We start from the raw sequence: 26,475 nt of genomic DNA on the forward strand, positions 1-26,475 counted from the left end.
TAATAATACTGAGTATCTATACGCTGATAATAATCATGTCGCTCTGTATAATAATACTGAGTATCTATACACTGATAATAAACATGTTGCTCTGTATAATAATTGTGAGTATCTATACGCTGATAATAACCATGTCGCTCTGTATAATAATACTGAGTATCTATACGCTGATAATAAACATGTAGCTCCGTATAATAATACTGAGTATCTATACGCTGATAATAAACATGTCGCTCTGTATAATAATATTGAGTATCTATACGCTGATAATAAACATGTCGCTCTGTATAATAGTACTGAGTATCTATACGCTGATAATAAACATGTCGCTCTGTATAATAATACTGAGTATCTATACGCTGATAATAAACATGTCGCTCTGTATAATAATACTGAGTATCTGTACGCTGATAATAAACATGTCGCTCTGTATAATAATACCGAGTATCTATACGCTGATAATAAACATGTCGCTCTGTATAATAATACGCTGATAATAAACATGTCGCTCTGTATAATAATACTGAGTACCTATACGCTGATAATAAACATGTCGCTCTGTATAATAATACTGAGTATCTATACACTGATAATAAACATGTCGCTCTGTATAATAATACTGAGTATCTATACACTGATAATAAACATGTCGCTCTGTATAATAATACTGAGTATCTATACGCTGATAATAAACGTGTCGCTCTGTATAATAATACCGAGTATCTATACACTGATAATAAACATGTCGCTCTGTATAATAATACCGAGTATCTATACGCTGATAATAAACATGTCGCTCTGTATAATAATACTGAGTATCTATACGCTGATAATAAACATGTCGCTCTGTATAATAATACCGAGTATCTATACGCTGATAATAAACATGTCACTCTGTATAATAATACTGAGTATCTATATATATAATAATACTGAGTATCTATACGCTGATAATAAACATGTCGCTCTGTATAATAATACTGAGTATCTATACGCTAATAATAAACATGCCGCTCTGTATAATAATACCGAGTATCTATACACTGATAATAAACATGTCGCTCTGTATAATAATACTGAGTATCTATACACTGATAATAAACATGTCGCTCTGTATAATTATACTGAGTATCTTTATGCTGATAATAAACATGTCGCTCTGTATAATAATACTGAGTATCTATACGCTGATAATAAACATGTCGCTCTGTATAATAATACTGAGTATCTATACGCTGATAATAAACATGTCGCTCTGTATAATAATACTGAGTATCCATACAATGATAATAAACACGTCGCTCTGTATAATAATACTATCTATACGCTGATAATAAACATGTCGCTCTGTATAATAATACTGAGTATCTATACGCTGATAATAAACATGTCGCTCTGTATAATAATACCGAGTATCTATACGCTGATAATAAACACGTCGCTCTGTATAATAATACTGAGTATCTTTATGCTGATAATAAACATGTCACTCTGTATAATAATACTGAGTATCTATACGCTGATAATAAACATGTCGCTCTGTATAATAATACTGAGTATCTATACGCTGATAATAAACATGTCGCTCTGTATAATAATACTGAGTATCCATACAATGATAATAAACACGTCGCTCTGTATAATAATACTGAGTATCCATACAATGATAATAAACACGTCGCTCTGTATAATAATACTGAGTATTTATACACTGATAATAAACACGTCGCTCTGTATAATAATACTGAGTATCTTTATGCTGATAATAAACATGTCACTCTGTATAATAATACTGAGTATCTATACGCTGATAATAAACATGTCGCTCTGTATAATAATACTGAGTATCTATACGCTGATAATAAACATGTCGCTCTGTATAATAATACTGAGTATCTATACGCTGATAATAAACATGTCGCTCTGTATAATAATACCGAGTACCTGTTATGTTTGATGATAGCTGGCTGTTGTGCAGAGAATTCCCCCCAGCACTTTGTATACAAACAGATACTCAGCACTCTCTTATAGCTGATCAGCATGGAGGAGTATTTGGGACACACTTCGTCCTGTCACACGGGGGAGGGGAAACAAAGAAGAAAAAGGAACCTTGAAAAGTTACAACTTCCGGAATGTATAGAGGGATGGGAGGGGGTCCTGAAACTGACCGGGCAGGAAGTGGAGATCACAAACCAGACATTCTTTTATTACAGAGCCTGCCATACAATACACAGAGCTGGGTACAATACAGAGCCTGCCATACAATATACAGAGCTGGGTACAATACAGAGACTGCCGTACAATACACAGAGCTGGGTACAATACAGAGACTGCCATACAATACACAGAGCTGGGTACAATACAGAGACTGCCGTACAATACACAGAGCTGGGTACAATCCAGAGACTGCCATACAATACACAGAGCTGGATACAATACAGAGACTGCCATACAATACACAGAGCTGGGTACAATACAGAGACTGCCATACAATATACAGAGCTGGGTACAATACAGAGACTGCCGTACAATACACAGAGCTGGGTACAATACAGAGACTGCCATACAATACACAGAGCTGGGTACAATACAGAGACTGCCATACAATACACAGAGCTGGGTACAATACAGAGACTGCCATACAATACACAGAGCTGGGTACAATACAGAGACTGCCATACAATACACAGAGCTGGATACAATACAGAGACTGCCATACAATACACAGAGCTGGGTACAATACAGAGACTGCCGTACAATACACAGAGCTGGGTACAATACAGAGACTGCCATGCAATACACAGAGCTGGGTACAATACAGAGACTGCCGTACAATACACAGAGCTGGGTACAATACAGAGACTGCCATACAATACACAGAGCTGGGTACAATACAGAGACTGCCATACAATACACAGAGCTGGGTACAATACAGAGACTGCCATACAATACACAGAGCTGGGTACAATACAGAGACTGCCATACAATACACAGAGCTGGATACAATACAGAGACTGCCATACAATACACAGAGCTGGGTACAATACAGAGACTGCCGTACAATACACAGAGCTGGGTACAATACAGAGACTGCCATACAATACACAGAGCTGGGTACAATACAGAGACTGCCGTACAATACACAGAGCTGGGTACAATACAGAGACTGCCATACAATACACAGAGCTGGGTACAATACAGAGACTGCCATACAATACACAGAGCTGGGTACAATACAGAGACTGCCATACAATACACAGAGCTGGGTACAATACAGAGACTGCCATACAATACACAGAGCTAGATACAATACAGAGACTGCCATACAATACACAGAGCTGGGTACAATACAGAGACTGCCATACAATACACAGAGCTGGATACAATACAGAGACTGCCATACAATACACAGAGCTGGGTACAATACAGAGACTGCCATACAATACACAGAGCTGGATACAATACAGAGACTGCCATACAATACACAGAGCTGGGTACAATACAGAGACTGCCATACAATACACCGAGCTGGATACAATACAGAGACTGCCATACAATACACAGAGCTGGGTACAATACAGAGACTGCCATACAATACACAGAGCTGGGTACAATACAGAGACTGTCATACAATACACAGAGCTGGGTACTATACAGAGACTGCCATACAATACACAGAGCTGGGTACAATACAGATACTGACATGCAATACACAGAGCTGGATACAATACAGAGACTGACATTCAATACACAGTGCTGGGTACAATACAGAGACTGCCATACAATACACAGAACTGGGTACAATACAGAGACTGTCATACAATACACAGAGCTGGGTACAATACAGAGACTGCCATACAATACACAGAGCTGGATACAATACAGAGACTGCCATACAATACACAGAGCTGGATACAATACAGAGACTGTCATACAATACACAGAGCTGGGCACAATACAAAGACTGCCATACAATACATAGAGCTGGGTACAATACAGAGACTGCCATACAATACACAGAGCTGGATACAATACAAAGATTGCTATACAATACACAGAGCTGGATACAATTCAGAGACTGCCATACAATACACAGAGCTGGGTACAATACAGAGACTGCCATACAATACACAGAGCTGGGTACAATACAGAGACTGCCATACAATACACAGAGCTGGATACAATACAGAGACTGCCATACAGGGGCGGATTGGCCGGTCCGGCACTTCGGACATGGTCCGAGGGCCCGGCCGGGAGGGGGGCCCGCCATCAGGGGGCCCGGCCACCCCTTTAAATGCTGCAGCCGCCTGAGCGCTCTCTTAAGATGCCCGGCTGGAGTGATAGGAAGGTGCACACTGAGTTCCTATCACTCCGGCCGGGCACCGCGGACCGGAGAGCAGCTCGGCCACGCTACAGGGGAAGGGGTAAGAACAAAGAGGGAGGGGGGTAAGAACAAAGAGGGAGAGGGGAGGGGGTAAGAACAAAGAGGGAGGGGGGGTAAGAACAAAGAGGGAGGGGGTTAAGAACAAAGAGGGAAGGGGGGGTAAGAACAAAGAGGGAGGGGGGGTAAGAACAAAGAGGGAGGGGGGTAAGAACAGAGAGGGAGGGGGGTTAAGAACAGAGAGGGAGGGGGTTAAGAACAAAGAGGGAAGGGGGGTAAGAACAAAGAGGGAGGGGGGGTAAAAACAAAGAGGGAGGGGGGTAAGAACAGAGAGGGAGGGGGTAAGAATAAGGAGGGAGGGAGGTAAGAAGAAGGAGAGAGGGGTTAAGAAGAAAGAGGGGGTGAGAAGAGAAAGGGAGGGGGTAAGAAGAGGAGGGGGGTAAGAAGAAAGAGGGAGGGGGGTAAGAAGAAAAAGTGAGGGGGTAAGAAGAGAAAGGGAGGGGGGTAAGAAGAAAGAGGGAGGGGGTAAGAAGAAAGAGGGAGGGGGGGGTTGTGGCGAAACCAACTTCGCCACTGTGAACTGGAGAAGCCTGGTTGCCCGCCTGCTGCCTTTGGACTATGGACCAGACTTTATGGGAATGTGATATCCCAGATAGCTATACCATGGAGCCTATTCATATAATGAAAGACTATGGGAAAGACTTTAGCTCCATGGCAATTGTACTGTGTGAGTAGGATCTGCACGCTATTCGGTAGTTTTGTGCGCTCAGATCCCAGCTATCTGGGGATATGTGAAATGTCTGTGTGTTATGGATAAAAAGTAACTTTCTGTATTTTAAAGTGTTTTATGTCTTTCTGTAACCATGTGGTTAATGGAGTCTGCTTCTAGCCCTGGATAATTGGATTACTTTCCTCTTTGTCTCCAGGATAGAGGTCTATGTAAAACCTTTCTAAACTGGTTTGCCATGCGGCTAGTACGGGACAAAAGATACTTTTAGTAACTTTTGAACCCCTGGTCGGATTCATGCCGTTTTTTAATATGTTGTTCCCCTGAATGGATTGATTGTGGATATGTATTTTTATGTGAATGTGATGTATGGTTTTAGAGTTATGAAAGTTGTGTATAAAATATATTTTAACTGTATGTATAATGGGATTATGTGTCACACTAAGGGGAGGGGATGTGTGGGATGTAACATCTATGTCATTGGTTCTTTTATGCCTCACCCTGGGTGTGGCCTGTATGTGTGAGTTGGAAATAAAAGCCAGGCTGGATGAGCCAGTCCGGAGTTCCTGTTTAACCCTCAAAATGAAGTGTCGTCTCGTTCTTGGGGGGGATTGGATTGTATGCTGACTGCCAGGAGTGTAAGCGGATTGTAGGCTTTTCTTGTTCAGCTGTTCCAGTTCGGAGTGTTATCTTGTATCCAGTTCGGGAGTTTGGTGTTCTGCAGTAGCTGTGCCTGTCTCTTAAAAGGGGGATTATCGCCTAAACTGATTTTATTCCCTTTTATGCTGAAACGGTCCGTTACAGGGGTAAGAAGAAAGAGGTAGGGGGGTAAGAGGAGAAAGGGAGGGGGGGGAAGAAGAGAAAGGGAGGGGGGTAAGAAGAGAAAGGGAGGGGGGTAAGAAGAGAGAGGGTGGGGGGGTAAGAAGAGAGAGGGTGGGGGGGTAAGAAGAGAGAGGGTGGGGGGTAAGAAGAGAGAGGGAGGGGGGTAAGAAGAGAGAAGGAGGGGGGTAAGAAGAGAGGGAGGGGGTAAGAAGAGAGGGAGGGGGGTAAGAAGAGAGAGGGAGGGGGGTAAGAAGAGAGAGAGGGGGTAAGAAGACAGGAGGGGGGGAGTAGGTAGAGAGGGGGGAGTAAGAAGGGGGTAAGAAGAGGGGGAGGGGGGAGTAAGAAGGGGGGGAGTAAGAAGAGGGGGGAGGGGGGGTAAGAAGAGGGGGTAGGGGGGAGTAAGAAGAGGGGGGAGAGGGTAAGAATAGGGGAGAGGGGAGTAAGAAGAGGGAGGAGTAAGAAGAGGGGAGAGTAAGAAGAGGGGGGGAGTAAGAAGAGGTGGGAGTAAGAAGAGGGGGAGGGGGTAGTAAGAAGAGGGGGAGAGTAAGAAGGGGTAAGAAGAGAGTGACGGGGGAGTAAGAAGAGGGGGAAGTAAGAAGGGGGTAAGAAGAGGGGGAGGGGGGGTAAGAAGAGGGGGGGGAGTAAGAGGAGGGCAATTGCCCCCTCCCCTGTCCGCAGGCACCGTGTGGGCAGCCGGCAGGGGAGGGAGGAAGAGAGGACCCGGGAGCTCAGCCTTAAGCTCCTCTGGGTCCTTCTTGCGCGAGCACAGATCGTTGCAGCGGTTACCACGTCAACGTTACGGCTCTTGCGAGAGTAAACTCTAGCCCCTGAGCTACGGGCTAGAGGTCACTCTCAACACTGTGACCACCAGGGATTCCTGGTGGTCGCAGTGGTAAGAGTGAACTCTAGCCCCATAAACACACTGCCCCCACACACCATACACATTCACACACTGCCCCCCATACACCCACACACACCATACACATTGCCTCACACACACACACACATACACTGCCCACCCATACACACACAGCCCCCCATACTAACATTGCCACACACACTACACCCCCTCACACACACTGAACCTTTCACACAAACTGCACCCCTTACACATTGCACCACTGCTCCTATACCCTACTACAACCTCATATCCCAGCAGACCCCAGGTAAATTGTCAAACTGTTCTTAAACGGTTTGACTACTTACTCTGAAAGGGGGGCCCGGCCCTCCTGGCACCATAACGACTACACAGAGCAGTAGTGGTTATTGTGCATGGATTATTTATTTAAATAATCTACAAGTGCCCCAGTAGCCAGCAAGCCAGCCAGCCCACAGGCCGGCCAGCCAGCCAGCCCACAGGCCGGCCAGCCAGCCCACAGTCTGGCCAGTAGCCAGCCAGCCAGCCCACAGGCCACCAGTTAGGCTTACAGCCAGCAAGCCCACAGCCTGCCAACCACAGCCAGTAAGCCACAGCCTGCCAGCCAGCAAGCCAACAGCCTGCCAGCCGCAGCCAGCAAGCCCACAGCCTGCCAGCAAGCCCACAGCCTGACAGCTGCAGCCAGTAAGCCCACAGCCTTCCAGCAAGCACACAGACTGCCACCCAGCAACAGTAATTAAGGTAAGAGGAGCCAAATTGGCCTAGGTATCAGCGAGCTATGTTGTGTTGCTATATTGTGAATAGGAACCAGAGTGTTGGAGAGAGCCCCCTCCAGGCCCCATTAGACTCCATTGTAGTCTCTAATGGGACCTGGAGGAATTCTTTCTAACACACTCTCTAAAGGACACTGAGATAGCCTCTGCTAGAATGCTCCCCCCCCTCCATGGCCCATTAGCCCTCAATTGTAGTCTCTACTGGGGCCTGGGGGCGACTGTTTCCAGCAGGGACACTGAGATGGCCTCTGTTAGAAAGACCCCCTTCCAAGCCTATTAGACTCCATTGTAGTCTCTAATAGGGCCTGGAGGGGATTCTTTCTAACACACTCTCTAAAGGACACTGAGATAGCCTCTGCTAGAAAGACCCCCCTCCATGGCCCATTAGCCCTCAATTGTAGTCTCTACTGGGGCCTCAAAGGGATTATTGCACTTTTGTTCCTTGTGTCTAAAGATTGTGTAGGGTGTGGCTGGAGGCGGTGCATGGAGGCGGGACATGGGTGGTGCTTGCTGCAGAGTATGGGTGGGGCCTGTAAGGGGGCCCTTGATTTATTTTGCCCGGGGGCCCTGAGGGTTCTCAGTCCGCCCCTGCTGCCATACAATACACAGAGCTGGATACAATACAGAGACTGACATACAATACACAGAGCTGGGTACAATACAGAGACTGCCATACAATACACAGAGCTGAGTACAATACAGAGACTGCCATAGAATACACAGAGCTGGATACAATACGGAGACTGCCATACAATACACAGAGCTAGGTACAATACAGAGAAAGTCATACAATAAACAGAGCATGGTACAATACAGGGACTGCCATAAAATACACAGAGCTGGGTACAATACAGAGACTGCCGTACAATACACAGAGCTGGATACAATACAGAGACTGCCGTACAATACACAGAGCTGGGTACAATACAGAGACTGCCATACAATACACAGAGCTGGATACAATACAGAGACTGCCTGTAACGGAGCAGCGTGTACTCCGACCGAGTACCCTCGGTTGATGGATGCTCCTAGCGCTTCCAGAGGACTCCAAGCACTCCACCAGACACCATAAGCACCGCAGGCTGCAGCTATCTCCCTTCAGAACGAAGCAGGAACAAGCTCTTACAAGAGCTCAGTGATTATAGCAAGGGAATATGCCTAGCATAGCAATCCCTTATAGCAGATTCCCCCAATAAGAGACAGGACTCAAGTTGAGGGTAAAAATATAACTCTCTGTCTGCTAGCTTGCAGCCCTTTTTATTAGGTGCTCCCATGAAGGGGAGGGACACACACAGTAACGTACATTAACCAATCACACAATAGTTACATCCCACACATAGCCCTCCCCTCTACCTGTAAACTAATTATCTGTACACACAGGAAAACACAATTATCATAGGTAGGGAAAATACAGTTTTTACACAACATTCATAACGCCCAAAATATACATCACATTCGCATAAAAATACATATGGACAATCCATTCAGGGGAACAACATACTCAAAAATCATACGAATAGGACCAGGGGTTCAAAAGTTGGTACAAATGTGCATTTGACCTTCTGGAAGCATGGTTTTACAGGGCCCTCTATCCTGGAGACAATGGGGGGAAGTAATCCAATTATCCAGGACTAGAGGCAGACTCCATTAACCACATGATTGCAAAACGACATAAAACACTTTAAAATACATAAAGTCACATTTTACACATAACACACAGACATTTCACATATCCCCAGATAGCTCAGGTCTGAGTGCACATTATTAGGTGAATGGCACTCAGACCAACCGAATACAGTTTAATCGCCATGGAGCCAAAGTCTTTAATCACACGAATAGGCTCCATGGCATAGCTATCTGGGTTACCACAGCTCACACAAGTACCAAATGACCCCACTGTATTTAAAGGGCCAGAATGAGTGACATACACTCTGGTATGGCCGAATACTGTTTTTAAAGGGCCCATCTCCCAGGGCCATAGTCCAAAGGCAGCAGGCGGGCAGCCAGGCTTCTCCAATGCAATGTGGCGAGATTGCTCTCGTCACACTGCCATACAATACACAGAGCTGGATACAATACAGAGACTGCCATACAATACACAGAGCTGGGTACAATACAGAGACTGCCATACAATACACAGAGCTGGATACAATACAAAGACTGCTATACAATACACAGAGCTGGATACAATACAGAGACTGCCATACAATACACAGAGCTGGGTACAATACAGAGACTGACATACAATACACAGAGCTGGGTACAATACAGAGACTGCCATATGTGGCAAACCTAGCCACTTCTGGACTATAACGTAGAAAGGTTGTCTGTAGGCTGTATTGTGTGCTGTGTATATTCTGCTGTGTGTATACTGTGCTATGGTGGTTCACATGCTGGCAGCCGTAAGCTACCAGCATGCAGAACACTTCGTTCGACGAACAGCGACTATCCAGGCTGTTCGTCAAACGAATCCGGGCTCCCCTGATAGACCACACACTTAGAGGCGTGTGGCGCTTGTTAACCGTCGTTCGACTACCGACCATGCGGCGGTCGGCCATCTTGGATTCGCCATTCTTCAGCGGTGTTTGGTCGTCGAGTGCCTGGAACTAAAAACGGCTACTTGACGATACGAACACCGCTGCCTTTCCAGGCCGTTCGGGAGCCCGGTGTTTGGTAGGAACGTTCCCCTAAGTACAATCGACAGATTGAGGGGAACTTCCATATATAACGTTATTTGGTGCGGCGTTCGGTTGTTTCAGCTGGGAGCTGAGCGGTATTCTCCCGAGAGTGCACTCAGAACCGGAGCAGACAAGCGTGGAACAAAGTCCGACAAAATTTGGCACCCAGGGCCGCTGCTCATCATTATCAAGTAGCACCAGCCAACCAGGAAATATTGAGCACTCAGACCGAGGAACCTCTAGGAGTACTCCACGAGGTGATGTCGGTTTGAGCCACTGACAACAGGCAGCATCACCGCCAGCTAGTGACCCTGGAAGGGAAAGAGGTACAAGGGCTCCGAGATTCCGGGGCCACTCTAACTTTGGTAGCACCTCATTTAGTCCCAGGGTCAACCCACACTGGTGGATCAGTGGCAGTGCGAGTGGCAGGGGGAGCAGTGTACAGACTACCCACTGCCAAGGTGCATTTGGATTGGGGTGTGGGAGAGGGGACTGTGGAAGTGGGAGTCATGCAAAATTTACCCGCGGATGTTGTACTGGGGAATGACTTGGGCAAGATGACTTCTGCTTTTATACCCCAGGCTCCACACCAGGAGGCCCATCCAGTGACTACACGGCAACACGGCTACTTTCCCATATTGATAACGCCGTATTGGCGTAACGCGTTTATGGTTATAATATTATGCTTTTTAAATATTAAAGTATAATTTGTTACTTTTAATTGTATTTTTTAAATACATATTTATCTACTTTTTACCTGGCATTTTAATCATCACTCTGGACTCCAAGTAATCCTAGGTGGGGATAATACCACCAGCGCTATCAAAAGAGAGCAGCTGTTCTGCTCCCCCCTTGTGAGTACCCATTTTATTTCTTTATTTTATAATTAGCTTTTTATCTAGTGTGCACTATTGGTTGTTTCTTTCTACCCGAGTGCCTATTGTATCAAGAACGGAGGAAATTTCCCACAGACGAAGGATACCTACTGTATATCCCATAAGCGGGGATTATACCGCTGAACGCCCTTTCCACCTGAGCTGGTTTTAGCTCTCTCAAATGTGAGTTTACATTCACAAGTTTTATATATTTTATTCACTTATATTTTAACTTACTACACTATCCGGCTTCCTGTATATACCCTTTTGTCTCCTATATTTGAGTGGATCTACAAGGAAGAATCAAACGAGGACAATTGTTGCAGACTGAATATTGCCGTACTAGACGACTGCACGGGACATTCTTAGATAAGACTTTCTCCCTTTTATCCATCTATTTTATTTGGACTATAATTTTTTGACTGTTACTAGGCGCAGCTTTTATTGTTTTTTCTTTTTGTTATATCTCCCTTAAGGGTTTTTGAGGGATTCCCTTATCAAGTTGCTGCCTACTGTGTTATCTAGCGCTCACTCATTGTTTTGTTTTTTACTACACGGCAACAGGCTCGCACCACGGCTCCACCAATACACTCTGAGGCTCAGGTAAGAGACCATGACCCCCACACGACACACATGTGCTGGGATAACCCGACTACATTTGAGGCAGAGGTGAAGTCAGACCCCACCCTACAGATATACAGGGACAGAGTACACACCGACCAGGCAGGGTTAGAGGGGGAGCGGTACACATGGGAGAAAGGGCTACTGTACCGCATTGCGGAAAGAGAGATAGGAGGGTCGGTCACAGTGACCACCAAGCAGCTAGTAGTCCCCCAGAAGTATAGACAAGAGCTACTTAGGATTGCTCATGATATTCCCTTGTCCGGACATCTAGGGATGACCCGTACCCGGTATCGATTAACTCATGCCTTCTTCTGGCCCGGAATTTCTAAGGATGTGTGACAGTATTGCACCTCCTGTGACATTTGCCAACGAGTAGGTAAACGAGGTGACCGCCACAAGGCCAAGCTATGTCCCCTCCCTATTATTGCAGAACCTTTCAGTAGGGTAGCTGTGGATTGTCAGGGTACCTGTAGTCTCTACCTCTGATAAGAGGAGAGACTTAGACGTTTTCCCGTTCAGAAGGGCTGTTTCCTCCGTTCCTCGCGGTCCCTCCGGTCGGTTACACGCCGGCCGCGAGGGATCCACGCCCTTTTATAACGTGTCGCTCAGTAGCCGACGTCATGACGCCAAGCCGGCTCGACCTGTCACTCAAACCCTGAACACGAACCAGGACTCGTCGGGGGTGTGATTACCTCCTAGGACCGGGGTATTTAATAGAGCTTGCCGCATTTGCTCATTGCCCTGTCGTGGTTCTAGCCAGTCTAGTCACTCAGTGCTCTTGTATGTCTATTGTCTCTTTGGTTCTGACCCGGCTTGTTTGTATTACTCTGCTTATCTCTGTTATCCTTTGACCCGGCTTGTCTCTCGCTTACCTGTCTTCTCGTTCCCTCGACCTCGGCTTGCCTCTGACCATCCTCTACTTACTCCTTACGTTAAGTCCGGCCATTCTAAGGTATACGTACCTACTACACTTTGTACTCTGCGTGTTGGATCCCTGTCCCGATCCTGACATTACGACAGGGCCAATGGATCCTGCAGGTACAAGTAGTCAGCTTGGTCCTTCCGATCCTAGGTTTGACGCCATGGAACATAGAATGGATCAGATGGCCTTAGCACTACAGGCGTTCTTATCTCGTCCTAATAACCCACCAGAAGAGATGCGTAATAATTCTATCTCCCCTGTAAGTTCAGGTTTAGAGGTAGCCACTGTAGGTGCCTCCTCTCGTATTACCCCACCTGTACGTTATGGTGGTTCTCCTGAGAAGTGTCGAGGTTTTTTAAACCAAATCAGTATCCACTTCGAATTACAACCCCGTTCCTATCCTACAGATAGGGCGAAGGTCGGATTTATTATCACCTTACTCGTTGAGAAGGCTCTGAGATGGGCCAATCCGTTGTGGGAAAACGATAATCCATTAGTATATAATTATAATGCCTTTGTAGCTGCTTTTAGAAGAACTTTTGACCCCCCTGGTAGAAAGGTCAATGCAGCCAGATTACTGTTGCGCCTTAGACAAGATAACCAAACTCTTGTGGAGTATGCACTAGAGTTCAGGTCCTTGGCGGCAGAAGTTAAGTGGAATGAACAGGCTTATATAGACGTATTTTTAAACGGATTATCAGATGTAATACTTGATGAGGTTGCTACTAGAGAGCTTCCGGAGAATTTGGAGGATTTAATTTCTTTTATCTCTCGCATTGATGAACGCTTAAGAGAGAGACAGAACACTCGAGATAGAACCTGTAGACTTTCCTTCAAACTAGCTCCCTCATTTCTAAGTCCTGAGATCAAAACCTTACCTTTTCCAGAACCTATGCAGATAGGCAATACTCATCTCTCAGAAGAGGAGAGACAGTACAGGAGAAGGGAGGGGCTGTGTATGTACTGTGGAGTCAGAGGTCACTTACGCCTAAATTGTCCTAATCGATCGGGAAACGCTCGCACCTAAGTTTCTCTAGAGGACAGGCCTTGGGTGTTTCTATTTTGTCCTCTACTCATAATTATAAAGATCATAGGCTTGTGCTACCCGTTTCCTTAACTTGGGAGAGGGGAGTAGTAGAGACTGTGGCTTTGATTGATTCCGGAGCTGCTTAGAGCTTTATCGACCAAGTTTTTGTCACTAAACACACTATTCCATCTCAGTTAAGGGAGACGCCCTTGGCCGTTGAGGCCATAGATGGTAGACCTTTAGTTGAGCCTGTGATTTTTCGTGAAACCATACCCGTTAACTTAACTGTTGGTATTTTACACGAGGAAGACATATCTCTGTTACTCATTTCATCTCCTTCTGTTCCCATAGTCCTGGGGTATTCTTGGTTAAAGAGACATAACCCTATTATTGATTGGGAATTAGGGGAGATAATCTCATGGGGTCAGAATTGTCAGGAGAAGTGTTTACAGAAAGTCTCACCGCTTTGCATAGTTAATGCATCCACTCAGTCTACCGACCCTACAGAAGTACAAATACCTCCACTGTATCTGGACTTAAAGGCGGTATTTGACAAAAAGAAGGCCGATACTTTACCCCCACACAGATCCTTTGATTGTAAGATTAATCTACTCCCTGGTACCATGCCTCCTAGGGGCAATGTATACCCTTTGTCTACTAAAGAGAACTTAGTCCTAGAGGAGTATATTCGTGAAAATCTAGACAAAGGATTTATTAGGAGATCTTCCTCCCCTGCCGGGGCTGGGTTTTTTTTGTTAAAAAGAAGGATGGTACACTGAGACCTTGCATTGACTACCGAGGTTTGAACAAAATAACCGTTAGAAATGCCTACCCGATTCCTTTGATTACCGAGCTCTTTGATCGTTTAAAGGGTTCCAAGATTTTCACCAAGTTAGATCTCAGAGGGGCATATAACTTGGTGAGGATTCAGCAGGGTCACGAGTGGATGACGGCGTTCAACACTCGATATGGGCACTACGAGTATACCGTAATGCCTTTTGGTCTCTGCAATGCGCCGGCAGTATTTCAGGACTTGATCAATGAAGTTCTTAGGGAGTTTCAACAGGACTGCGTTATTGTATACCTGGATGATATTCTTATACATTCTAGGGACATTGAGACTCACCACAGACAAGTCAGAAGGGTTTTGCGCAAACTTCTTCAACATGGCTTGTACTGCAAACTGGAGAAATGTAGTTTTGATCAGTCCCAGACAAACTTTCTTGGTTATGTGATTTCTGGGGAAGGGTTTAAGATGGATCCGGATAAACTCCAGTCCATTTTAGACTGGCCCTTACCTAAGGGTCTCAAGGCCATTCAGAGGTTTATTGGATTCTCCAATTATTATAGGCGCTTCATTAAGGGTTACTCGTCAATTATTGCTCCTATCACCAATATGACCAGACAGGGGGCTGACACTAAGAATTGGTCTACTGAAGCACTTCTTGCTTTCAAAACCCTCAAAGAACTTTTTGCTTCCGCACCAATTTTAGTTCACCCTGATACTACTCTGCCTTTCCTACTCGAAGTAGACGCCTCAGAGACAGGTGTAGGCGCTATCCTGTCCCAAAGGTTCATGTGTTTTTTTTTCCAAAAAGCTATCTGGCCCGGAGAGCAGATATGACATTGGTGACAGGGAACTACTAGCAGTTATCATGGCTTTAAAGGAATGGAGACATTTATTGGAAGGGACCTTACATCCTGTTACTATTTTGACGGACCACAAGAACTTGTCCTATATTGGGGAGGCCAAGCGATTGTCCTCCAGGCAATCTCGTTGGTCTTTATTTCTCACCCATTTCAATTACGTACTCACTTACAGACCTGGTTCTAAGAATTCTAAAGCCGATGCTTTGTCTCGCCAATATGAACCTTCTACTGTGTCTGAGCCAGTGTTGTCCTCTATAGTCCCCAAGTGCAATATTATCGCCAACAGTCTTAAAATTAATTCTCCACTGCTTGACCGTATCATGAAGTTGCAACATCTGGCACCTAGGCAGACTCCTGTGGCAAGACACTTCGTTCCCCCTGAACTCCAAAGGGAGCTCTTACAGTGATTCCACGAGAGTAAGGTGGCGGGGCATCCTGGTATTCGCAAGACATATTCCTTAATCTCTAAAGATTTCTGGTGGCCTTCTTTACGAAAGGATATTAAGGATTTCATTGCAGTGTGTGAGATCTGTACTAAGACTAAGCAACCTCATACTCTTCCATGTGGTCTATTACAGCCCTTGGGCATTCCAGAAAAACCATGGTCCTGTTTGGCCATGGACTTTATTGTTGATTTGCCTATTTCCAAGAAACAGACTGTTATTCTCACTGTAGTCGATAGGTTTACTAAGATGGCTCATTTTGTGCCTTTACCTAAACTTCCGACTTCTCCTGAATTGGCGGAAATATTTGCTAAAGAAATTTTTCATTTACATGGGATACCTTCCGAAATTATTTCTGATAGAGGTTCCCAGTTTGTTTCACGTTTCTGGAGATCTTTCTGTTCTCAATTGGGCATCAAATTGAATTTTTCTTCTGCTTATCACCCTCAGTCTAACGGAGCTGCTGAACGTACCAATCAAAAAATTTAACAATATTTGCGTTGTTTTGTCTCCGAACATCAGGACGATTGGGTCGGTTTGATTCCTTGGGCAGAGTTCGCACACAATAATCTTGTTTGTGATTCCACTCGTTCTAGCCCCTTTTTCATGAATTATGGCTTTCATCCTTCCATTCTTCCCTCGGTCTCTCCTTCCCAAGGGGTACCGTCGGTTGATGTTCATGTTGCCAATCTGAGGAAGTTGTGGGATCAGACTCGACAAATTCTCCTACATAATTCCATGTTGTTCAAGAAACACGCTGATAAACGCAGAAGGGCGGCTCCTGTTTTTGTTCCTGGTGATAGGGTATGGTTGAGTACAAAAAACATTCGTTTAAAGGTTCCTTCTATGAAGTTCGCGCCTCGTTACATTGGCCCTTACAGGGTCCTGGCTCGTATTAACCCGGTTGCGTATCGTCTAGTACTTCCATCTGCCTTACGCATCCCTAACTCTTTTCATGTTTCCTTGCTGAAACCGTTAATTTGCAACAGATTTTCATCCACTGTTTCCTCTCCCCGTCCTGTTCAGGTTGAGGGCCAGGAGGAGTACGAGATCAACTCCATCATCGATTCTCGAATTTCTCGAGGGAGGTTACAGTATCTTGTCGACTGGAAGGGATATGGTCCTGAGGAGAGGACTTGGGTACCTCAGGAGGATGTTCATGCTCCTCGCCTCCGCAGGGCTTTTCACTCCCGCTTTTCATCTCGTCCCGGATGCTTCCGCCCGGTGGGCGTTTCTGAGGGGGGGGGTACTGTCAGGGTACCTGTAGTCTCTACCTCTGATAAGAGGAGAGACTTAGACGTTTTCCCGTTCAGAAGGGCTGTTTCCTCCTGTTCCTCGCGGTCCCTCCGGTCGGTTACACGTCGGCCGCGAGGGATCCACGCCCTTTTATGACGTGACGCTCAGTAGCCGACGTCATGATGCCAAGCCGGCTCGACCTGTCACTCAAACCCTGAACACGAACCAGGACTCGTCGGGGGTGTGATTACCTCCTAGAACCGGGGTATTTAATAGAGCTTGCCGCATTTGCTCATTGCCCTGTCGTGGTTCTAGCCAGTCTAGTCACTCAGTGCTCTTGTATGTCTATTGTCTCTTTGGTTCTGACCCGGCTTGTTTGTATTACTCTGCTTATCTCTGTTATCCTTTGACCCGGCTTGTCTCTCGCTTACCTGTCTTCTCGTTCCCTCGACCTCGGCTTGCCTCTGACCATCCTCTACTTACTCCTTACGTTAAGTCCGGCCATTCTAAGGTCCGGTATACGTACCTACTACACTTTGTACTCTGCGTGTTGGATCCCTGTCCCGATCCTGACATGGATATAGTGGGGCCCCTACCAAAGCCCAGTCCCTCTGGAAAAAGGTATATCCTAACGGTAGTGGACTACGCCACCAGGTACCCCGAGGCCGTAGCACTCACTAATATTCACGCTGAAACAGTGGCTGAGGCCTTAATGAAGGTATTTTCCAGGGTGGGGTTTCCCCAAGAAATAATATCTGACAGGGGCACCCAATTCACCGCCGAGGTCACCCAACATATGTGGAAGGTATGTGGCATTAAGCCAATAGTCAATTCTGCCTACCACCCCCAGTCCAATGGACTATGCGAGAGATTCAATGGTACGCTGAAGCAGATGCTCCGTACGTTTGGGGAAACCCATAAAGACTGGGAGAGGTTTTTACCTCACCTGCTCTTTGCATATAGAGAGGTCCCCCAGGAATCGACAGGATTCTCCCCGTTCGAACTACTGTTCGGAAGAAGGGTACGAGGGCCCTTGAATCTAATTAGGGAGCACTGGGAAGGAGAGAGTAGCACAGATGGAACCCCTATTGCATCATACGTACTGGAGTTCCGGGACCGTCTGGAGGCGCTGACCCATACTGTGCGCACCAACCTCCAGGCGGCCCAACAACGCCAGCGCCGCTGGTACGATAGGGGAGCCAGAGACCGCAGCTTTCAAGTGGGGCAGAAGGTTTTGATTTTAAAACCCGTCCGCACAGACAAGCTGCAGGCCGTCTGGCAAGGCCCATACCAGGTGGTGGAACAAAGATGTGACACCACCTACGTGATCGGCCCCTGCTCAGGGGTAGGGAAGAGACGCATGCTCCATGTGAACATGCTCAAACCCTACCATGAGAGGGTAGAGGACGTGACGGCGATATGTGCCGCAGCCTCCGAGGATCAGGAGAATCTGCCCCTACCTGACCTATTAGAGCCGGAAGAGCAGATAGAGCCCTCCCGGGGGGTTCAGCTGAGGGAGCGGCTAAGCCCTCAGGAACGTGCCCAGGTACAAGAGCTGATCGTAGCTAAAGGGGCTACCTTCTCCAATTTGCCTGGGTACACTCTGCTGGCCACCCACCGAGTTAAAACCCCGGCACAGCTACCTTTGCGACAGGCTCCATATCGGGTCCCAGAGTCAGTCAGAACCCATATGAAGGCAGAGCTAGACGAGATGTTACAGCTAGGGGTTATCGAGCCCTCAGATAGCCCCTGGGCATCGCCGGTAGTGCTGGTACCTAAGAAGGACGGCACAACACGTTTCTGTGTCGACTACCGGAGGCTAAACGACAAAACGGTGTTGGATGCCTACCCGATGCCCCGGATAGACGAGCTGTTGGATAAGATGGCACGGGGCCAGTATCTCACTACCATAGATTTATGTAAGGGATACTGGCAAATTCCACTAGCCGATGATGCCATCCCCAAGTCGGCGTTTGTCACTCCATTTGGCCTGTACCAATTCCGGGTCATGCCATTCGGAATGAAAAACGCTCCGGCCACCTTTCAGCGGATGGTAGATCGGCTACAGGACGGTTTCCAAGATTATGCCTGTGCGTACTTAGATGACATCGCCATATTTAGCCAGACCTGGGAGGAGCACCTACGACATATAGGGGCTATTCTAGATCGTATTGGGGAGGCAGGGTTAACCCTCAAACCCAGCAAGTGCCACATAGGGATGGCCGAAGTGCAGTATTTGGGCCACCGGGTGGGGTGTGGGCAACAGAAACCCGAGCCAGCCAAGATTGGGGCCGTAGCAAAGTGGCCCACCCCAAGGACCAAAACCCAAGTGTTAGCTTTTCTAGGTACTGCGGGGTATTATAGAAAGTTCGTACCCAACTACAGTGCCCTGGCCAAACCTCTGACTGACTTGACCTGCAAGAACCTCCCCCGACAGGTTGTCTGGGCCCCAGAGTGTGAACAGGCATTTCAACAACTCAAGACTGCTTTAACCCATGCTCCTGTACTTACTGCTCCTGATCCAACTAAAAGATTTCTTGTCCACACAGACGCTTCAATGTTTGGATTGGGAGCAGTGCTGAGCCAAGTGGGAGCAGATGGCAGAGAACATCCCGTAACTTACTTGAGCCGAAAGTTGTTGCCCCGTGAAGTGAGCTACGCCGCCATTGAAAAAGAATGCCTGGCCGTGGTGTGGGCCCTCAAGAAGTTACAGCCGTATTTGTATGGACAACCTTTTTCCTTACTCACAGATCACAACCCGTTGGTGAGGCTGAACCGTGTGGCTGGGGACAATGCCAGGCTGCTACGCTGGAGTTTGGCGTTGCAGCCCTTCGACTTTACCATACATTACCGCCCAGGGAAACAAAATGGCAATGCCGACGGGTTATCCTGACAAACAGACATTGAACAGTGATCTGTGAGTACTCCTCCGGACATCCCCAAGCCGATCCGTTGGGATCAGACTGTGCATGCCGGCTTGGTTCTGGGGGAGCATTGTGGCAAAACTAGCCACTTAAAACTGTATTTTCTTAGGGGGGGCGGAGCCAGCTGCCCAAGCGAACGGACGTGTCCTGCGGGAGCTCCGACACCATAAGCAACCTAAATAGACCAAAAACGATCTTTTCACCCAAAAAACCTGACCAAATCCGGGATACAGCTCGCACCCACGATGGGACGCAAGTCTAAGAAATACCGGTCGGACAAACCCCTGCCAACGGCAGATATTGGCGATCTCCTCTGGAGGCCCCAGAGATCCATGAGGCCTGACATGGCGCCTCTCACGGATGGGCCGTCGTGCTCGTCCAGCGAAACCTCCCTCACTGACCTGAGAGACCTGGAAGCACCGGCGCACAACAGCAGAACCGACAAGAGGGCTGACCGACCACAGGGGACACCTGTGACAGAAAACGCCCTAAAGGCCCTCTTGGACGAACTGCGGCGCAACATTGCTACGGATATCTCCACATTCCGGGACGAAATAAGAGGGGTCTCTGCCCGCCTCCATGATACGGAGGTCATTACAACGGGCCACGAAACGAGACTCGCAGCACTAGAGCGAGAACTCACTGCCCTGAGGGGCGAACAAGCTAAAATACAGCACCGCATGGCAGCAGCAGAAGACAGGAGGCGGTGGAAAAATGTGAAGATCCGCGGCCTAGCGGACACAGTCACTGCAGCGGAACTACCTCACTTAATCCGGAGGCTTCTGACCCACCTATTTTCAGCCAAACAAGCTAAAATAATGCAGCTAGATGGCAGCTACAGACTCCCAGCGCCACCCGCAGGTACCCCGGAAGGGCAAAGGGATGTTATAATCCGCTTCAGAAATGGCCCTGACAAGCAAGCGTTTATGGCAGCCACGAGAAATAAATCTCCGTACTCCTTCGAGGAGCACCAACTAACTTTCTTTCCGGACCTCTCGAGAGCAACCTTAGACTGGAGGAGATCCCTGAAACCCCTGACGGCAACACTCGCGAAGTTCCAAATACCGTACAAATGGGGCACACCGAGGAGCCTCATAATCACCCAAGAAACTGGGACATTGAAAGTGATGGAGGCTGAAGAAATACCCAACGCTATGCGGAAACTCGGACTACCGGCCACCCAAGAGGGGACACTGACCTCCGCTCCGGACACACAGCAGAGAATCTGGGACCCTGAGAAGATCCGCCCGTTTGTTCCCGCCGCCCTGCGAGGTGACCCAGCCACAACTGCAGTCCCCTGAATAGCTACAGACTGTAAACAGAGCTTATGCCTTTTAAGGGCCACAGTTATTATGTTTTTCACCATGCTATACGTCTTGTTGTTTTGTTTAATTTTCTGATTATCTGTTGTTTAATTTCGCATATGCATATACTATACCCCCAGGGACACGTCCTAGTCCTAAGACATATGAGCGCTGGCAAAGGGAGTTTACTCCCCCCATAACCCCCCCACTCACTTGACGCCCACTTGCAACACTACTACATGCCAGGAGTGAGTGCCAACCTCTTGCCTCACCACAGGCCCACAAGTATACCCTCATGCACCGCAAGAGGAACGTGACCCGTGATAACCCCATTAACCGGTCACACGTCGCTACAGGTTCCTTAGGGACCACGGGTCTAGTCTCCACTACTCTTTCACACTATATTATCACTTAAACCTAACTACTGTTACACCTTCATCCACAGACGCACACAACCATCCACACAAGGGTTTATGTCACGTCTCGAACACTCTAACCGGAGCACTCTTGTTCTTGATTAACAAGGTGGGGCAACCTACCTACTGAGGATGATGTCACATAAAACAAAAATGTTGTGCTAATATCTGCCACAATATGCCGCTTTACTATTATTGTACTAAATGTTATGCTACGCAGCTGCTGTTGTGGCACTGCCGGCTATGTTATATAACCTGCACACCAAAAATAAAGAATTTAAAAAAAAACTGTATTTTCTTAAATGAGTGCCTATAGCTTTAAGAACGAAGTGTATTCCTGTATAGTGTATTACATGCGAACGATAGCATTCGTATGCTGGTGGCATGAAAGCCACCAGCATTCATACAATAGTTTCACGAACAGTGAATTTCAACACTGTTCGTGAAACGAACAAACTACCGAAAGGGAGACCACACACAGGAGGTCGTGTGGCTCCCATTAAAGATTGCAACATTGTTGCAATCGGTAATTAGAGAGTTTCAGGGTGTCCGCCATTCGGCTACCGACCACGCGGCGGTCGGCCATCTTGGATCCTTTGTTAGCCTAGCGATATTTGGTCGTCGTGCGCCTGCAACTAAAATCGGCTACTCGACGGCACGAATACCGCTGGACTTCCAAGCCGTTCGGGAGCCCTGGTCCTTCTGTAATGTGTTTCCCTAAGATCAATCGGTAGTTTGCATGTAATTTGAAAGTAATGTTTGTTTCGTGCGGCGTTCGGTTATTTATGCTGGGATCTGAGCGGTACTTTCACAAAATGTGTGCTCAGACCCCAGCTATCTATCAAACGTCCATTTGTTTAAATGAAGTGAATAATGTTGAAGTTAAACATTTTCATGTAAAATATTGGTTCTGCTGTACGGAGTGATAATCCACTTAAATGTATATTCTAGTGGGAGTATCCCTCTCGTACAGCAGTGTATGCTGGGAGAAATTTACAGGTTGTTAAGTTCCCCATGTAGTCCCCTACAGTACAACCCCTGTAATGTCAGTAGGGAATCCCCTTGCATGGGGAATCCCATAAATACTGTGACCTGTGATTAAAAGTTCAGTTGACTCCCAGCCTATGTGTCATCTAGTTCTTGGGAAGGAAGGATTCTTACAACGCTACCGGGATTATTGTATGCTGTATTTATTTGCCTGGATTATTTTATGCTGTTCCTGTTACCCAGCGGAGATACTGTGGATTATACTACCTCTCCGCTACAGTCCTGTTCACTGATGAGAGCCGTGCAACCCTGGATGGTCCAGATGGATTGAGTAGTGGATGGTTGGTGGACGGCCACACTGTTCCAACAAGGCTGCGACGTCAGCAAGGCGGTGGTGGAGTCATGTTTTAGGCCGGAATCAGGGGAAGAGAGCTGGTCGGCCTCTTCAGGGTCCCCGAAGGTATAAAGATGACCTCTGCAAAGTATGTGGAGTTTCTGACTGACCACTTTCTTCCCTGGTACAGAAGGAATAACTATGCTTGCCGTAATAAAATCATCTTCATGCATGACAATGCACTATCTGATGCTGCAAAGAATACCTCTGCATCAGTGGCTGCTATGGGCATAAAAGGAGAGAAAGTCATGGTGTGGCCTCCATCCTCCCCTGACCTTAATCCTATTAAGAACCTTTGGATCATCCTTAATCAAAAGATCTAAGAGGGTGGGCAGTTTACATCCAAACAGCAGCTCTGGGAGGCTATTCTGACATCCTGCAAACAAATTCAAGCAGAAACTGTACAAAAACTCACAAGTTCAATGGATGCAAGACTTGTGAAGCCGCTATCAAATAATGGGTCCTATGTTAAAATGTAACGTGACCTGTTAAAATGTTTAAAAAGTTAAAATGTTGTTATAAGTTTGATTGAAATAGCTTTTGATTTCAGTAAATATGCTGCAAACACAACAAATGACAATTTTCAGTTCTTTACAACCTATAAAGTGTTTTGAAACTTACTGTGCGTAATAATTTGGAACAGTACATTTTAAGTATTTTATGTTTATCATTAGGAGGTTTGTTCAATAAAATTTGAATTGTACTCTTAATAGTTGATAACTAGTGATGTACCGAACTGTTCGCCGGCGAATAGTTCCCGGCGAACATAGCGTGTTCGCGTTCGCCGCCGCGGGCGAACACATGGGCGGTTCGATCCGCCCCCTATTCGTCATCATTGAGCAAACTTTGACCCTGTGCCTCACGGTCAGCAGACACATTCCAGCAAATTAGCAGCAGACCCTCCCTTCCACACCCTCCCACCTCCCTCCCAGCATCCATTTTAGATTCATTCTGAAGCTGCATGCTTAGTGAGGGGAGAGAAAGTGTAGCTGCTGTTCATTAGATAGGGAAATTGATAGCTAGGCTAGGGTATTCAGTGTCCACTACAGTCCTGAAGGACTCATCTGAGCCTTTTTAGGGCTAGAACATCAGTCTGCTTTTTGTGTAATGTAATTGCAGTTGCCTGCTTGCCAGCTTCTGTGTCAGGCTCACATTGCATACTGTGCCCATTTGCCCAGTGCCACAATAGCTGAAGCTTGACATTTAAAAAGAAAAAAAATGTTTTCACTGTAAGAGCAGTTAGTTGTCTGCCAGCTTCTGTGTCAGGCTCAGTGGATACTGTGCCCATTTGCCCAGTGCCACCACTCATATCTGGTGTGACTATAGCGTGCCTTTAAAAACAAAAAAGTGTTTCACTGTAAGCTAATAGCAGTTAGTTGTCTGCAAGCGTCTGGGTGTCAGGCCTTCAGCGTGTGCTCTGCCAACCTCAGCAAGTGTAATTTGCCACTCATATCTGGTGTCTCTATAGCGTGCATTTAAAACCAAAACACTTTTTTCACTGTAATAGATTGAAGAGCAGTTAGTTGTCTGCCAGCTTCTGTATCAGGCTCAGTGTATACTGTGCCCATTTGCCCAGTGCTACCAGTCATATCTGGTGTCACAATAGCTTAAGCTTGACATTTAAAAATATTTTTTTTTTCACTGTAATAGATTGAAGAGCAGTTAGTTGTCTGCCAGCTTCTGTATCAGGCTCAGTGTATACTGTGCCCATTTGCCCAGTGCCACCAGTCATATCTGGTGTCACAATAGCTTAAGCTTGACATTTAAAAATATTTTTTTTTTCACTGTAATAGATTGAAGAGCAGTTAGTTGTCTGCCAGCTTCTGTGTCAGGCTCAGTGTATACTGTGCCCATTTGCCCAGTGCCACCACTCATATCTGGTGTGACTATAGCGTGCCTTTAAAAACAAAAAAAGTGTTTCACTGTAAGCTAATAGCAGTTAGTTGTCTGCAAGCGTCTGGGTGTCAGGCCTTCAGCATGTGCTCTGCCAACCTCAGCAAGTGTAATTTGCCACTCATATCTTGTGTCTGTATAGCGTGCTTTTACAAAGAAAAAAAGTTTTTCAGTGTAAGCCAATAGCAGTCAGTGTCCTTAAAGAGGGTGTCAGGCCTTCAGCGTGTGCTCTGCCAACCTCAGCAAGTGTAATTTGCCACTCATATCTTGTGTCTGTATAGTGTGCTTTTGATACCGGAGAAACTGACGGAAGCCAAGCACAGAGAGATGGACACAGGTTTCTTCAGGAAGGAAGAGATTCTTTATTGGATCACCGATCGGGACTCAGAGGGACTAATGTCACCAAAATACAGCAAGTTCTGAGCCCCGGACAATAGTGCAGGCTCCTTATATAGGCACATAACTCCTCCCATATTAAGCTCCACCCGCACATTCTTTTGACCAATCAATACAAATAAGAATTAACTTCCTGCTTGACCGCATGGCCTGTCCAGCACAATGGAGGAGGGGAATACTATTGTCAGGGTTTCTTTGCTGTTTTAAACAGCAACCCTTTCTGTTTCTGGGAATGGGTTTTCAGCTGCAATTACTATGAGCTGCTTCTGCTTGTTGCCACGGTTACTCACCTGTGAGTAGTAATCAACCCTGCTGCTAATCAGTTCTGCCTATTTAAGCAGCTAAGCCCAGAACCTCCTTGCCCTTGCGTGGTTTCCTGTTTCCCAGAAGTCTCCTTGTTCCTGTGTTTCCTTTTTGATCCTGGTTCCTGACTCCGGCCTTGTTCCTGACTTCGCTGCTCTCCGTGCTCCTGATCCTGGCTTGTCTGACTACCCGCTCTGGTGACTGACCCCTGCTTGATTCCTGGACTTTGCTTTTGTTTATTATTTGTTATTTATTAATAAAGGTGTGTTTGCATCTACTTCTGTCTCTGTCTGGTTCCTGGTCCCTGACATTACGCAAGGGCCATGAATACAGATGGTACAGGCAAGACACCTATACATAACCTGCTTACCCAGTGGGACCAGCAGAACCACCATTTGGACCAGTATGCCCATCTGGATCCAGTACCCGGCCAGCCTGCGATTGCGGCCGCCTCTGCCTCACTTCCTGTTCTAGCACCGGTTGTAGCCTCCAAACCTGTAGCAGCTAGAGAAATGACTGGGTCTGTCCCGCTCCCTCAGTATTTTGGGGGCAACCCAGTTCAGTGCAGAGAATTTATAAATCAAGTTAAAGGATACCTTGAAACCGTGCCCCAGGCATTTCCTACAGACAGTGACAAAGTTCACTTCATGATTTCTTTGCTGTCTGAAAAGGCCCTAGCTTGGGCAAAACCTCTCTGGGAGGCAGAGAGGCCTATTATTTACAATTACCCTGAATTTGTTGCATCCTTCAATAGGGTTTTTGATATTCCAGCTCGCTCCACCCCTACTGCCGAACTACTCATGTCTAATTCTCAGGGCACAAA

The 26,475-nt window shown here is 46.7% G+C and overlaps 1 protein-coding gene across 1 annotated transcript in view; it reads right to left on the bottom strand.

Annotated features, from left to right (window-relative positions):
* The window catches only part of LOC134569299 (zinc finger protein 850-like), a 120,110-nt gene that overhangs the window by 59,662 nt on the left and 33,973 nt on the right, over positions 1–26,475 (bottom strand). The window lies entirely within an intron of this gene.

This window comes from Pelobates fuscus, chromosome 7 (assembly GCF_036172605.1).
Source record: "Pelobates fuscus isolate aPelFus1 chromosome 7, aPelFus1.pri, whole genome shotgun sequence".
NCBI lineage: Eukaryota > Metazoa > Chordata > Amphibia > Anura > Pelobatidae > Pelobates > Pelobates fuscus.